General features: G+C 48.6%; 1 protein-coding gene and 1 long non-coding RNA gene across 6 annotated transcripts in view; one reads left to right on the top strand and one right to left on the bottom strand.

The window, feature by feature from the left end:
- The window catches only part of MYOCD (myocardin), a 214,365-nt gene that overhangs the window by 60,202 nt on the left and 139,167 nt on the right, over nt 1-14,996 (top strand). The window lies entirely within an intron of this gene.
- LOC139805551 (uncharacterized) lies at nt 3,618-12,510 on the bottom strand. Its single transcript, XR_011729858.1, has 2 exons — nt 11,863-12,510; nt 3,618-4,010 (listed from the first exon to the last, which is right to left on the bottom strand). It is a non-coding gene; the product is annotated as an uncharacterized lncRNA (long non-coding RNA).

Raw genomic sequence — 14,996 nt, 5'->3', positions numbered from 1 at the left:
CCTCTGCCTGTACCTGGGTGCAGTGCAGTGCCTGGCTCAGCCCAGCCACCCTTCTCAGTCTGAAGGCAGCTGGAGAGTTCAGTCGGCATTCATAAAGATTTTAGGCCCTCGCATATCACAGGGCTGGAGAAGAGGCCCTGGCTTTTTTTACTGTAGTAGCACAGATGGAGCCATTGCCACCCACAGATGTAGTGTGGCTGTCGGTATTTACAAGGGAGGTTTGGTTGGGGACTTGATGTGGTGGATGTGGTGCAGAAGATGATGAAAGAAAAAGTTGCTCTTGCCATCACAGGCACCATGCAGGGCAGTGGCTGATGGAAAGATCCAGAGAAGCTAAAGAAATGGCTTGGGGCACTGAGTGTAGTGGTCACAAGGGTGATGGGCAGCGTGGGATGGAGCAGAAAGAAATGTCCTCAAAAGTGTAGCAGGGAGTCAGTGTGATCAGCTGAAGAGAGTGGATAAAACATGTCGGTGCTGAGTGGTAAGGGGGAAGGAGAGCTCAGAAGAGATGTAGGAAACAAGGAACACGAGCAGGTATGCACCAAGAGGGGCAGACAGAAGAGGTGGATGAGATAGGAGAGGTGATGAGATAGGAATGTGGCCCTCCAGCACACTATCCCTTCTGACGTTAAAAAAGCCTGTTGTGGTCCAAATAAACCATCATTATGTCTTTTATATATATAATATTTCAAAAATGTGAAGCGTTTCACATGAGTTTAGGCCTTTTTTTTTAAATTAGGAAAAAATCAAAATGCAGCAGTCAGAAATTTTTAACAAGGTGTTATTGTGAGAGGCAAACCAGGAAAGGTTTTGTACAGATGTATTAATGGGAGTGCTTTCAACATCTTCAAATTTAAACCTTTCTCATGTTTAACAAGCAAAATCAATGAGTCAGTACGTTCTTGCTGGTTTAAATTTTGACAGATATGCATTTTCCAACACCAAAATATTTTACTCGAATATTGTGAATAAATTCCCAAACTTTTCTGATTGCCTGGGCAATTTCATTTGCCTGTATTCTGATACAATGTGGGACTACCTGACCAGATATTATTTTTCCATATTTACAAGATGTGTAAAATCAGACTTTTGGAGATGTATGATTTGATCAAATGTAGCTGAATTTTTCGCAGTAATAATTGGTTGTGAGTTCTTGCTCCAAAATGAAGTGATTTGAACTTCTGAATGGTGGCTTTGAGGAGCTTTTCATCATGGATAAAGCAAAATATTATTCTCCAAAGCCTGTTCTGAGGAATTGCTGACCTGTCTAAGCTGAGTGCTTGCGAAATCTTCGAGTGGAAGCAGACGTCCTGGCACTCAAATATGGGGTTTGGCAAACTCTTAAGTCATGAAGGGTTTACAGCAGAGAACTGATCAACATTACCTGTCTGTGTTCATAACAGAGCTGGTGTTTTCCATGGGCTTTTTGTAATACTTCTGAATTCCAGGGTGGAAATAAGAAATCAGCACAGTAGCTTTTTCCATCTTCCTCCACGAGTAGGGGGAGACACACATAGCACATCAGAGCCCTGGTAAGGAGGTACTGTTAGGGAAAAAATGAAGTGTTCAGACTGTGCCTAATTTCAAGACACATTGCAGGAACCAAGGCCAGGGTTGGGTACCACTGGAGTGGTGAATGTGGTTCTGGAGGTCCAGAGCAGCAGTGTGGTCCTGCTACTGCTGATGGGAACTGCTGCTGATTGACTCTGCTCTGTACCACGGAATAATTCACCCCCACAGGCACCATGTTTGTTCAGACCCTTGGTTGTACCAGGAGAGGCTGACTTGTTTGTCCTCCTCAACCTGGGCCAGTGCCTGAAGGTTGGAGCTGAGCCTGGTGCTTTGGCCAGCAGTGATGGCTATCTGGCTCCTTAACTGCAGCTTTAAGATGACAAAAATTTGCAGCCCAAATGCAGCCAACTCCCAAATAACACCCTCCAAATCCCCCAGCTGACATGTCAAGGTGACAGAGCCAACCTTTCCATGTCTCTGCAGCAGGGATGGTGGGAGTGGGATGGTCCCCTGGACCAGGAGGTTGGGGCTGTGCCCATCTCAGCCTCCTGCAGAGATGGGGCCTCCAGGGCTTTGGGAGCTGGCAGGGAAGATGTAGTCAGAAGTAAGACTTGGCAGGAAAGGGCTGCAGGAGGAGAGCTCCCCAGGGGCAGCCACTGCTCCCCCCAGACACAATACTCCACTGCTTCCAAACACATTTTTCTCAGGCAATGCTGGATAATCTACGGGAATGTAAAACACCAAAGTGAGTAACAATCCTAGCTGGAATTTCTCTGCAGGACAAGCAATGCTCTCATTTTCCTCTCCAGGGGTAAGCAAAGAGTGGTAGAAGAGGTCAGTGTTCCCAGGTCACCCAAGTGGCTTAACCTATATTGAAAGTGTCTTGGATACTTCAGGGTTTGGATGAAAGGAGACTGGCAAAACCACTTCTGTGCATGTTGCTACCTTGCTTCCCTGGCAGGAGAATCTATTCTCCTGCAAGGTGTGAAGATTGCTGAGGCCACCTTGCTTGGCTCATAGCTCTGGAAAAGACTTCTGTGTCCCCAGTGCCACCAGTTTGCCCCATCCCCCTCCACAGCCAGGGCAGTGGGATCCTCAGCTAGAGGAGAGAAGGATGGAGGATGCTCTCCCTGCTCTCCCTGTGAAGGAAATTGTCATCCTCTTCCCTGGGAGCAGAGGTTAGGTTAGCAGATGGCTCCTATTGCTATCCTAACATCCATGATATCACAGAACCACAGAATCATCCGGGTTGGAAAGGACCTCTGTGATCATCAAGTCCAACCCTTAATCCACTGCCACTGTGGTTCCCAGACCATGGCACTCAGTGCCACATCAGTCTCTTCTTAAAAACCTCCTGGGATGGAGAATCCACCCCCTCCCTGGGCAGCCCATTCCAGTGCCTTCTCACCCTCTCTGGAAAGAATTTCTTCCTAATATCCAACCTAAACCTCCCCTGGCAGAGCTTAAGCCCATGACCTCTTGTCTTGCTGAGAGCTGCCTGGGAGCAGAGCCCAACCCACCCCTGGCTCCAACCTCCTTTCAGGGAGCTGTAGGGAGTGATGAGGTCTCCCCTGAGCCTCCTCTTATCAGATTAGGGACACTTCGCATTCTTCATCCCAAAAACCTTGGGGCTTCAGTAACCCAGAAACCACCAGGCTCTGCTACCAAAGCCAGAGCAACCTATCTGCCCTTCTCACACTGTGGGACAAGCAATCAGTGCCTGACCCAGAGTGACGTGCCAGCTCCTGCCTGGGAGATGTCCCCTGTGAGGGTATTTCTGCTGCTGAAGCAAAGCCAATGCTCAGGACCCAGGTCACTGTGTGCCCATGCCACGTCAGGCAGACACCCAGCTTGTGCAAAAAGGGTTCCTGGTCTCCAAATCAAACCAGGCTGGTTGCCAGTGGCCACTCCTGAGACCTGCACATGTCTGGAGGACACGGTGGCACACAGCAACCAGTGCTGTAGAACAGAGGCACACCCAAGGCAAGGCCAAAAGCCTCCGGGGCTGTGGGGAGTAGTGTGAAAGTAAATTTTTCTTTCACAAAAACATCTCGTTCTCATCTTTTTAATAAAGTGTTCCTGTTTACATGGGAATGGGACAGGGGTTGTTTATTTATTTGCTTTTAATAACTGAGTAATGTTTACTTCTGAAGGGTTCTCCTGGTTTTCTTCCATGAAAATCCTCCCAGAAGTTCAAAGGGAGAAAGATGAGGTGTTTGGTTTGGGATTTCTGATCAAGAAATCTGCTTTGGCAAAAATACCACTTTCCAGTAAGGGATGAAATATCTCCCTAGCCCCAGGGATCAGTGCTGGGAGACAAATCTCTTCCGTGCCCACCAGAGCTGCAGGCATTTGCAGAGGAACAGCAGCTCCCTGGTTCAGGGCTCAGTTGAGGCTCTGGGACAGCATCTTGAAGTTGTTCGTGCTCCGAGTCACTCCAGGAAACCTCCCTCAGATTCTTGGCGCACTCCTGGGCTCTGTGATCTGGCATTGACCCCCTGAAAGGCACATGGAGGCTCATTATCATTTGCTGACCCAACTCCTGTTTTCATTCCTCATGACAGGAATCTGCACAGTGTTTAATGCAAACAGAGGAAACACATTTATTGCCCTTTCTAAAAAATTTGGCTGTTTGAAAGCCATGGTCGGAAAGCTGGAGTGACTGAATTCTCCTGTCTCTGCAACCCTGGCTCTGAAAACTTTATGCTTTCTGGTTGGGAAAACATCTTTAAAAAAATCCACCCAGGAGATATTTCTTTTACAGAGACTGAACCTTCATGGAGGGGCTGCTGGGCTTGATGTAAGGTCAGTCATGCTGTCTGCTCACAGGAACAGTCAGTTCTGTGCAGGAAAATGTGTTTCTGCTGTAATTCTCCCCTGCAGAAACCAGATTTGACAGTATCTTGATCTTCTCATGGGTTTAGCCAGATGTGGGAGTCTCAACCAGCCTGCATGGCTGTAGGGCTCTCCATCTTCAGCCAGCAGCACAGCAAACATGGGGGTTTCTATTTTTTAAAAGGGAAATAATCACACTGCTAAGATGAAAACAAACCTGAGCCCTGGGACTGGCTGCTGGTGAACTCAGCTGAGCTGCTGGAGGTGTTCTGTGAGCTTGGGCTTAGGCAGACCAAAGTTCAGGATTGAGTGGGACTGAGTGCAGCCTCAGCAGGTTTGGGGATCACACCAAGCTATGCAGTGGGGTTAAAATGCAGGAGTAAAGGGAAACATTCAGAGGGACCTGAACAGGCTGGAGATGTGGGCCCATGCAAAATGTATGATGTTCAACAAGACCAAGTGCAAGGTGCTACACCTGGGTTGAGGCAATCTCAAACATGGATGCAAGCTGGGCGATGGGTGGGTTGAGGCAGCCACAAGGAAAAAAAGTTGGGGAGCTGGTGGACCAAAAGCTCAGTATAAGCTGGCAACGTATGTTCACAGACCAAAAAGCTAACTGAAAGCTAGGCTGGATCAGAAGAAGCATCATCAGCAGGTGGAGGGAGGGGATTCTGCCCCTCTACTCTGCTAAGACCACATCTATAGGAATTCTTTACTGGGAGGGTGCTGAGCCCCTGTCCCAGGTTGCCCAGAGAAGCTGTGGCTGCCCCATCCCTGGCAGTGTTCCAGCCCAGGTTGGATGGGGCTTGGAGCAACCTGGGCTGGTGGGAGGTGTCCCTGCCCATGGCAGGGGGGTGGGACTGGATGAGCTTTAAGGTTTCTTCCAACCCAAACCATCTGTGATTCTGTGATTCTAAGGGGAGCCTCAGCATAGTAGCACTGGAGAAATGCTCCTCACGTAAGAGCCTTTCTCCATTTCAGCATCTGTGTCTAATCCCCAGTTTTACTCCCTACTCTGAGGGCTTTCACTACAGCCTGCTCACAAGATCACAACTTAAAAGAACTCTGGTGTTCACCACGTCTCCATCAGGGCACTGTTTGCATCAAGGACAACCAGATCAACTTTCTGAGACACTGTGATCCTGGAGTTTCCCACTGGGGTTTCTCATGACCAGCAGTAGGTAGGAGGCTGTGGTGTGTCTGTGTGGGTGGGGCTGAATTACTTTGTGTGAAGCTCCCAGATGATGTTCAGGGACTGTTTTCAGCATCAAAGAGGCTTTGGGGGGCTTTACAGAGGGCAAGAGACTTCTACAACAAGTCTTCTCTGCTCTGTAAACACTGTAACAAAGTGGATTCAGCTCTGATCTTAGACCCATTTTACTCTGGTTTAATGCCTGATGTGGAGTCAGACCTGGTAGGTTTGGATGAGATCAGGTTATGCTCCAGTCAACCCAGGCTGTGGGGCATCCTCTGCCCTGGCCGGGGTACAGTAAGAAGGGGAGTTTTTCCACAGCATCATTTCCCCTGCCACATGCTGGCACAGACCTTGGGACCTGCCCCAGTGATTTGCAGTCTGAGGTAGATGTGAAAGGAAAATACTATTATTTTCATCAAATTAGAGCCCTGTGCATTGCTGCTTAGAGCAGCCTTAAGGATAACACTTTGTTTTGAGGGTGCTTCACTGCTGTAAGTGCTGTGACCTGTTAAATCATGTCAGGAAACCCTTTTTGAGCAGCTTCAAACACATTCTGCCATCTTTAAAGGTTTTGTACTTTCTATTTTATCACAGCAGAGTGATTTTCACTTGCATCCTTTCAGAAACTGAGAAATGCCATTTAAATATTCAGCATGTTGGTCCACCTTACATTTGCTGAGCTTGCCAGAAAGATCCAGGCTCTTCCTTGAATGCTGCAGCATCACCAATCTTTGGCAGTAAACTGATGCCTCTGGTAAGACTTGGTTGACAGAGCTCTGCTTTTTGCTGTAAAAATGAAATCTTAGTCCAGAAGATATCAACAAGCCTTAAACCAGGTGACAAATGGCTTGCTGTAGCTCCAAGATGCCTGTTTGTGGGACAAGGGGTATCCCAGAGTGGCTTTGCTGCCTCACCCTGTCCTCAACATAAAAATTAAGGGCAACAGTTCTGGTTCAAGTGTTTAAGTGGGTGCCACTATAATTGAATTTCATGCTTGTTCGTTCTCTCTGAAGTGGTGTACGCAGGCAGTCACTTGAAAGGGGGAAAATCTTGTTCAAACCCTCTGTGAACTTTGCTACTTTCAGCCAAATTTTTAATAATGGGTAAATTCTGCTTCAGACCCCTTTGACTCTGGGGTGCTGATGAGAAAGGACTTCTTTCTGTAAACATTTCCGAGGGCAAGGGCTCACTATGATCTCTTTATGTCCAAATGATCTGAAATGTTTTGCACGTATCCCAAGTGATGCATGTGGAGAAAACTGACTGCAGAGGGTTTCTGTCATTGAGGAATTAACAGGGAGAGGCAGATGTACAGCTCTGCTCTGTCCACCTGGCACTTGTGAGAAGCTTCAATCTCTTCAGATGAAAGTTCCTGAGTAAGCACCAATATTCCAGTTATTTGCAACCACTGCCTTTGTAACCATGCACCTGAATGTCCATGGGGATGGCACCATAGGTCTGCCCATGAGCCATGTGCTGTGATGGCATCTGTATGCCATGTGTGGGCTTCATGCCACAATGCTTCTAGGGGACATCATGAGTTCTGTGGCTGTGAAATCTGTCAGCCAAGAAGTGTCACACTACTGCAGTTCAGTGTCTGGTGCACACTGGACAATAGTGGGTGGCACCAGGATGCTGGCAGAGGTGAGGATGATGACAGTGCAGTGCTGCAGGGCAGATCATGCTTCAGATCCAAGCTGCACTTGCTCTGTAGGTCCCAAGGAAGACACAGATACCCAAAGGAGCTTCTCTAGCACATCCAGAACATCTGATGGAGCTCAGTAAGATTCAACATACCCCCAGAAGATCACAAGGCAAACAGCACCCTGCTGGGTTCCAGCCTCAGAATGTCTGGAGATGGATGGCCAGCAGTGTCCTGTGGAGAGTCTGGCAGGCCAGGGATAATGCTTCCAGCTGAGGACCCAGCTGCAATCCCATGGCTGCATCTCCTTGTGCCCATGCACACCACAGCAGAGCATTTCTGGCCCGTGGCCTACAGCAGGAGCACTGGCTGGGCAGCTGGGTGGGCAGGGCTGGCATTTCCCTTAAGCAAGGCAGAGCACCTCTGTGCTTAAAGCAGGGTGACACCGAAGGCAAGATTTACAGCTGCATTGTCCTGTTGCCAGTAGACATTTGACCAGCACCCCTACACATGACATTTGTTTGCTCAAATGTAACACAATTCATGGACTCTTTAGGAGTGTTGATGCAGTGACATTAAGCAGCTGATCACTCCTGTGCTTGGCAGGCTCTCCATCCCGCAGTGATATGGCTCCTGCCCAGCACCTTCCCAAGCAAAGTGCACTGGCATAAATATGTGAGTAACACAGGTGACAGACGCTGTGGCTCTGGATGATTATCCCTTGCTTTTATGTAATTTATGCTCCAAAAGTAACTGTGCTCAATCTTGTCCATGAGCTTGATTCCTTTCATGTGGTTTTCTGTGCTAACAAGATTAAATCAGTTCCAATAGGCACCGTTTTAATGGAGATGATAAACTTTTATTGAACTCAAGCACATTAAAATGAAATGTAAGCAATAGGTGACTTTAGCATTAGTCTAGAGTCTTTTCCAATCTGGATCAAGCCCGCATACCTTCCCTGTTAAGCAACAGCCAGCACCCCAGCACATTTTATGAGCTTCTAAAAGGGCTGAAAAAAATTCCTTCCTCCACCCGCTTCCAGGTTGGGATGCGCGGGAGCAGCTCCATGACCTGGTGCTGCAGCCATGAAAGGAGGCATAAACACGGCTGAGGACAGGACTTCACATCTTACAAAAACAGGAAAGCAGGGGATGGGTAATTTGGTGTTTTACAGCAGCTTTGTCTGCTAATCTGTGATCTGTTTGGTCTGCCAGTAGGATTATTATGGTGGGTTTACTGAAGAAGTGCCAAAAATGATGTTAAATAAACTGTTTACACAATGTAACTACAGGCTGAAAAGCTAAACAGAGAGTCCCGAACTCAGCCCCAGCCCAGGTTTGAAGAAAAATAAACTTCTCGACACTTTCAACTGGATGCTGCTGCTCTGCAGAGTCTGCTCTGTTTGTTGAATATTAAAACATAAAATTAATGTGTTTCCCCCTCTTCCTGGGGCTCTTTCCAAAGGCCTCATGGTTGGAAACATGATCGGATAATTCTGAGCTCCTTGGCTGTCCTTGGAATTTGCTGTGATCATTTCATCCGTTATAAAATATTCAAGTTTCAGAATGACTACGAGAAAGACTATCACTCTTTAGAAGTGGGTTGTGTAACATTATTTTGAAGAGGACAGGAAGAGCTGGTGCTTGCTCTTTACTGTCCAAGGAATTGTAGAGGGAGCCCTGGGGGACAGAAATTCATGGTTCTCTCCTGGCACATGGAGATGTTGGTCATAAAAAGCATCACCATTACCAGGGGGTGGGTGATGCAGGAGTGTTACCCACTGACTTAAAGGACAGTTTGGAGCCAAGCAGGATCTCTCGTGGCTTTCTTTCACTTTTGCCTGTCTTGAACATGGGTGTACTCATTGCTGAGGAAAAAGCTTGGATGGAATTTTGAAAAATTAGTGCTGTCAGCTTATTGGCTAAGGAATTGCATGCAAACCACTCTTGAATTCTGACTGTGTCTGGTGGCCATAGCCTCCCCCCAGCAGACCAGACAGTTTCTAAAGCACATGAGCTAAGCACGCAGTTTGTGTGAGACTCATCAGTTACAGCCCGTGCTCACTCCAAGTCCTTGTTTTAATGTCTGAGGGTGTGGATTTGATTTTTCTTAGATATGGTGAGATGAACAAGGCATAACTGGCATTGGCAACAACTTCAGGGCCCTTTCAGGATGGGGTTTTGGTGCTAGCACAGGGTTTGTGAGTAAAAAATTCTGTAGAGATCAAGGAAACACACGTGTGCTGGCCATCAAGGGTAGTGTGGTAGGACAGAGTGTGCCTGGCACTGTTTGCACAATGGCTGTATTTATGTTCTCTGAGCATGTCAAAACAGTGGGAAAAGAAGGATCACTGACAAGAATTTAATGAGCTTTCAAAAGTCCCTCATAAGAGGTGGCTGAAGGAGCTGGATCCTCTGGGCTGTGGCCAGGGATCAAAACTTGGAGACAGGATGGGCAGTAAGACCTCTTTGTCCTGCTGCAAACCTACAACGGGGCTCCTGGGGTTCCTTCTGTGTTCCCAGGCATCCCTACAGATTTTGTACAAAAACAGAGGGAGATGATAGGAAGGTGCTGTGTAGCCAATGCCATTTGAACTTGCTTGTGCTGTTTAAAATACTCCCCTGTGTGTATACTTCACAAGATAGTTTCAGTCACATGAGGATACAATTTCTTTGGGTTTTTTTTTTTTTGTTTTGTTTTTTTTTTTTATTCTATAGGAACCAGATTTACTAATTGCACAATCTTATTTTTTCCCTGATATCTTTTTATTAGATGAATCAAAGCTGTGATGACATTACACATGCAATCACATGGACGCTGCAGCATATGGTAAAATTGAAAGTGGGGAAAAAATAGTAATTAAATTAGCAATTTTGTTTTGTTAGGGGAAAAAAAAAAAAAAAGAGTTACATCGTCAGGAGATGAGCAAGTTGGGCACTGGAGTGACCCCAGCAGCAAAAGCCCAGGGAGGCAGGGTTGGTGGCCAGGGCCACAATGGCATCCTGATGCAGGGGCTGAGGAGCCAGGGCAGAAAGGGAGTGCCAGGGGCTGGGGATGCAGGTTCATGGAAGAGAGAGGGCCTGGCACAGCACTACTATTTCAGAGATGCTTGAGAAAATGTGATTTTTCAGGCCCTTTATGTAGCTGTGTGGATTTGTCACAAGAGATACAAGTGTAGACACATACCTGAGACCAAAGCACCTTCCCCAAGTAGACTTGCAAATCCCTGAAGGACAGACTTCCAAGCTGTGATAAGAACTGAAGCAACCCAAATGTTTCCCCCTAATTTTACTTTTCAAAAGGCCTGAACTTGTTCTGGCTGAAGCTATCCCAAATTATTCAGCCCGAAGAGTTAAAGTTTGGCAGCGCTGTAAGCAACCGAACAATGGGTCATATCATGGAAACTGTCAGGCAACCTTAAATATAGCTGTTATGATCTGCATAGTCTGCAATGCTCTGGAAACCAGGGTGAGCAGTAAGGGGAAAAAATTCATAGAGGCCATAGAGTTGTTTAGGTTAGTGAGGAACAGTGAGGAGTGCAGGGGAAAGCCAAAGAGGTGGGTGGTGGGAAGGCAGGAGCAGGGCAAGGAGCACACCAGGAGGGAGAGACAAGGATGAGGCAGCTTGGAAGGCAGTCAGGGAGGGGGTAGCACTTGGTTTCTGGCTGGTTTGGGAAATGAGAGGGCTTATCTGATGGCAGCTGGTGACCCCATCTTTCCCCCTCCCTTTCTCCTCTGGCCTCTCCAATCTGCCCAGATAATACAGAACTGATCTTGTGTTTGCACAAACAATGAGTCAGGAGTCAGGGCCGGGCTCAGCACTGATGTGGGGGTCCCAGATTCTCTCAGGGGACCTGAAATCCACCCCTGAGCACTCACCAGGGGCTGCAGTATGTGGATGTCTGCTCCTTCCCCAGACAGTATCCCAAGTATCCTGACTTAGGCAGCCAGCAAACATGGACTGAACTTGGAGCCCAAAAGCTTCAAAGTGATTCGGAAACTATTTTATCACAGCAAGATCAGTGCAAGCCGCAGTGCTGGATGTGATGGGGACTGGGGCTGAGAAGCCCTCTTACGGGAAATGGTTCTTAATGTGCTCCCTGAGCACGAGCCCAGAGCAAGGAAGAAGCAGCTGAGGAGCGTTGTGCGATGTAGGAGGTCAGACCCAACATCCCTCCTGGCCTCTAGCTCTACAGGCAGAGCTCAGCCGGAGCAGTGTTTCAGCCACAGAGCTTGCATGATTTATACCACCAGAAGAGTTTTGCCTTTCCCTCCTTCCTGCCTGCTGGCCTCCCTCCTTCTTCCCCAACACTAATCAGCAGCTGAAGGGTGAGGAGAGCATCCAGGTGCACACCTGTATGGATGTCTCCAGCTCAGATGTGTCACAGGGAATGGAGCCTCAGGGGATACAGCTGCTCTGCTGTACAATGCAAGCACCAAGGCTGGCTCATGGCCTGACCATGTCTTCAGAGCCCTTTGGGGACAAAACTCATCTCTGGCCATGTCTAGTGGCAGCACGGTCAGCTCGTGAGGGAGGTTTGGCTCCTCTCAGGGCCTGTCCATCCCTCCTGGCATCCCCACATCTCCTCTATGACCCGTGCCTGTTGTCCCTATAGGTTTCCATGAAATCCCTGTCAGTCCATGACCCGCATAGCCTCCCCTCATACCTGTCTGCTCACCTCATCTCTAGCTGCTGTCCTACCAGCCAGACAGGGACAGGAGCTTCTCTGGGACAGGCTCTCTCTCTTTGGGGTCACTGGAAGGTTTGTCAGGGAGGGTTTGGTGCAGGTTCACGCCAGGGGAAAGCTCCGAGGCGCAGAGGGACACCATCCATGCTACATGGCACAGCGCTGACCTGAGTATTTCCACTGGTCTTTTCCTGACCATTTTTGGTCCCTTTCATTTGCTTTTGAATCTGTTCCTCCTCTTTGCCCAAGTTCTTTGTGCTAATTGGGAACTGGCTCCTCTCGGGGTGGGAGGTCTGTCAGGGCTGCCTCATGACAGATTTACTTTGTCTCTCTGTCTCCACAGTTTGGCAGTTTGGTTCTTCTGCAATGTTCTGCATTTGGATTCTACTTCTCAGTGCTGATATCCTCACAATAGGCAGCCTATGGATTGACTAAATTAAAACATGACGAGCTGGAATGCACCCGGCAGCTCTGGGAGATCCCCATGGGCACGCGGGGCCTCGTGGGCGGCACAGCGGCGTCTGCAGGCAGGGCCCTGCCCCGGGGTGACAGCGGGGCCTGGGTGCTGCTCCCTGTGACACGAGGGATGGCACTGGCCCCTTGGCACCGGGTCAGGAGCTGGCAGGAAGGGCACTTTGAGCTCCAGTGAGGCGCTGACAGGCATGGAGTGTTGCTGGGTTAGGGCTGCAGATTGGGCAGGAGGTGAAGGCAGTGAGCTGAGCTGCTCCTCTTCACCTTGCACCCTACGTGCTCTGGGTGAGGAAGGCTTCTTCATGGCTGCAGTCCCTTCTCCACCCTATTGCCATCCTGGCACTGGTTGCTCAGGGAAGTTGTGGATGCCCCCTGGATTGAAATTTTCAAGGCCCAGTTGAATGGAGTCTTGAGGAACCTGATCTAGTGGGAGGTGTTCCTGCCCATGGCGGGGAGATCGGAAACGGATCATCTTTAAGGTCCCTTCCCACCCAAACCATTCTATGATCCTATGATCGCCACCAAAACCCGCAGCTGAGTCCTTCCTGCTGCACAGTGGTCCTGTGCCAATGTCAGCCTTGCACCTCAGAGGAATGTTTGGACCATCTTTCCCTTTGTTTGGCTTCCCTCATGCAGCTGTAGGGTGTCCATACAGGGGGTCCATATCTCTAGCAGGGCACTTGTTCCTGTTCTGCAGCCCCCTCAAGATTTCACCTTTTGTGAGCAGCCAGCTCCTCCTGGCTCATGAAGGGGCTTTCCTAACCTGGTATTAACTTGGGTCAACTTGTGTCAGCAAATGTAGTGGCCCCAGAGGACAGCCCCCCTTCTTGTCCTGTGCAGGGACACACACACACACTGAGCTTGTGAGGAGCATGCAGCAAAGGGAAGAAAAAGAAATGCTGGGTGACACTGCGTGTGGCAATGTGTGGCCAGCCTGGGATTGTGAGAATGTTCATCCCAGCTGGTAAGGCTGGAAGGAGATCCAAACCCAGGGAAGGCCCTTGAGAAATAGAGAAAGTTCAGGCTGGGCCAGAGCTGAGAGCGGCTGTGATGGGAACCCAGGCAGGGAGCAAATGGGAAATAGCGAAGGAGGGTGAGGAAGAGGTTTGCTCTCCCTCCTGAGGATGCTGCTGCTCACTGCAAGCTGCCTGGGACCTGCTGCCAGCTCTGGGGAGGCTCCACACCCATCCTGCCCACCCTGGCAGCTGCAAGTGGGGCAGCAGTGTGGAGGGTATGGCACAGATCCTGTTTGGTTTGGGTCAGCACAGCAGGAAAGCTGATGTGACACACACACATCCCAGAGCTCGCCGGTGTTTCCTGATCCATCTCTGAGCATGGGGCTGTGAGGGGCATGGTCAATGTGTGCCTGCAGTGAGGACACACACCTTCCACAATGCCTGTGCATGGGAGGAGAAAGACAAAGCCCAGGATGAGCCACAGGAAGGGGTGTGCCTTGGGTCCTTCTCCTTTCTCATGAATTTCTTACAGTTCAGCTGAGTGGTTTTTAGGGCTCTGGGCAAATTCTGTGTCCCCTTTTCCCCAGAGTCTGGGTACTCACCTTGCTCATGGGAAGAGTTTCTGCACTACCTCCAAACCCAGCCATGCACCTCTTCCAAGAGAGTAGGATAATAGTAGGACCACAGGTAACATTTCTGAGATTGTTCTCTCCTTTCTTGACTGTGGGATATCTCTAAATCCTAACAGCAAGGTAAGGAACCATCAAAGCTCACCACTGCCAATATAATGTATACAAATAACTGAAGTTGGTAACTAACTAAAGCCAGAGGGTTAGTTGGAGAAGGGACTCAGAGATTCCCTGCTGGTTAGTCCAAGAAGGGATGTCATCTGGCTTGTCTTCCTGCATAGAGCAGGCCAGAGTGTTTCCCCAAGTGAGTACTTTCAGAGCACTTATTTACGGCAATCGTTTTATATTGATTGCTGAGTTGGCAATGGTACAAACTCCTCCCACAGCCCTGGTTGACTTGTTCCAGTGCATCTTACTCTACATCAGATCATCAAATTAACCTAACGATCAGCTTGATTAAATTATAATAAATCAAGTAACATATTCATGTCAGCTTTCTGGAAAGATGTCAGTCTTGTTTAGCTCTGAACTTCCCAAATCAGCTATCATTTGACTATCTATGTCTCATCCAACCCAATGGGAATTTTGGACCAGACACCCTCCTGACATCCCTCCAACCAATGTTTCTTTCCTTCTATTAATAGCTTGTCCTAGGAGTATCAAGTCAACCCTTTACACGAGCTTCAGCTTCTTGAGGGGACCACTCTGCTCAGCTCTGCTGCCAGCTGAAGCAGTTTGACCAGAGCAGCACTGAGGGTCTTATGTTTTGTCTCTTTCTGTAAACCTGGTGTCCTGTTCACCAAGCCCACCCAACCTGAATGAGTGGAGTGTGTCACTCAAATAACAGACCTGGATGAAAATATGATTTCTTTTAAATGTTAAATATATTATTTTTAACCTACCAGCTACATATATGGGTGAGAGAGAAAAACAGAGAAGGGAGGGAGAGGTTTCAGAGAGCAAAACTGTGGTAGGTGGAAGGTGTCACTTCTCTCATGTGTGCTACCTTAGTGACAGCCAACTGGATGGGCAGACATCAGGACCCAGTAAGAAGCCTGAGGCGGTGCTG

Source organism: Heliangelus exortis, chromosome 20, assembly GCF_036169615.1.
Source record: "Heliangelus exortis chromosome 20, bHelExo1.hap1, whole genome shotgun sequence".
Classification (NCBI taxonomy): Eukaryota; Metazoa; Chordata; class Aves; order Apodiformes; family Trochilidae; genus Heliangelus; species Heliangelus exortis.
The sequence above is the reverse complement of the archived record's forward strand: the minus strand, read 5'-3'. Positions and strand labels throughout refer to the sequence as shown.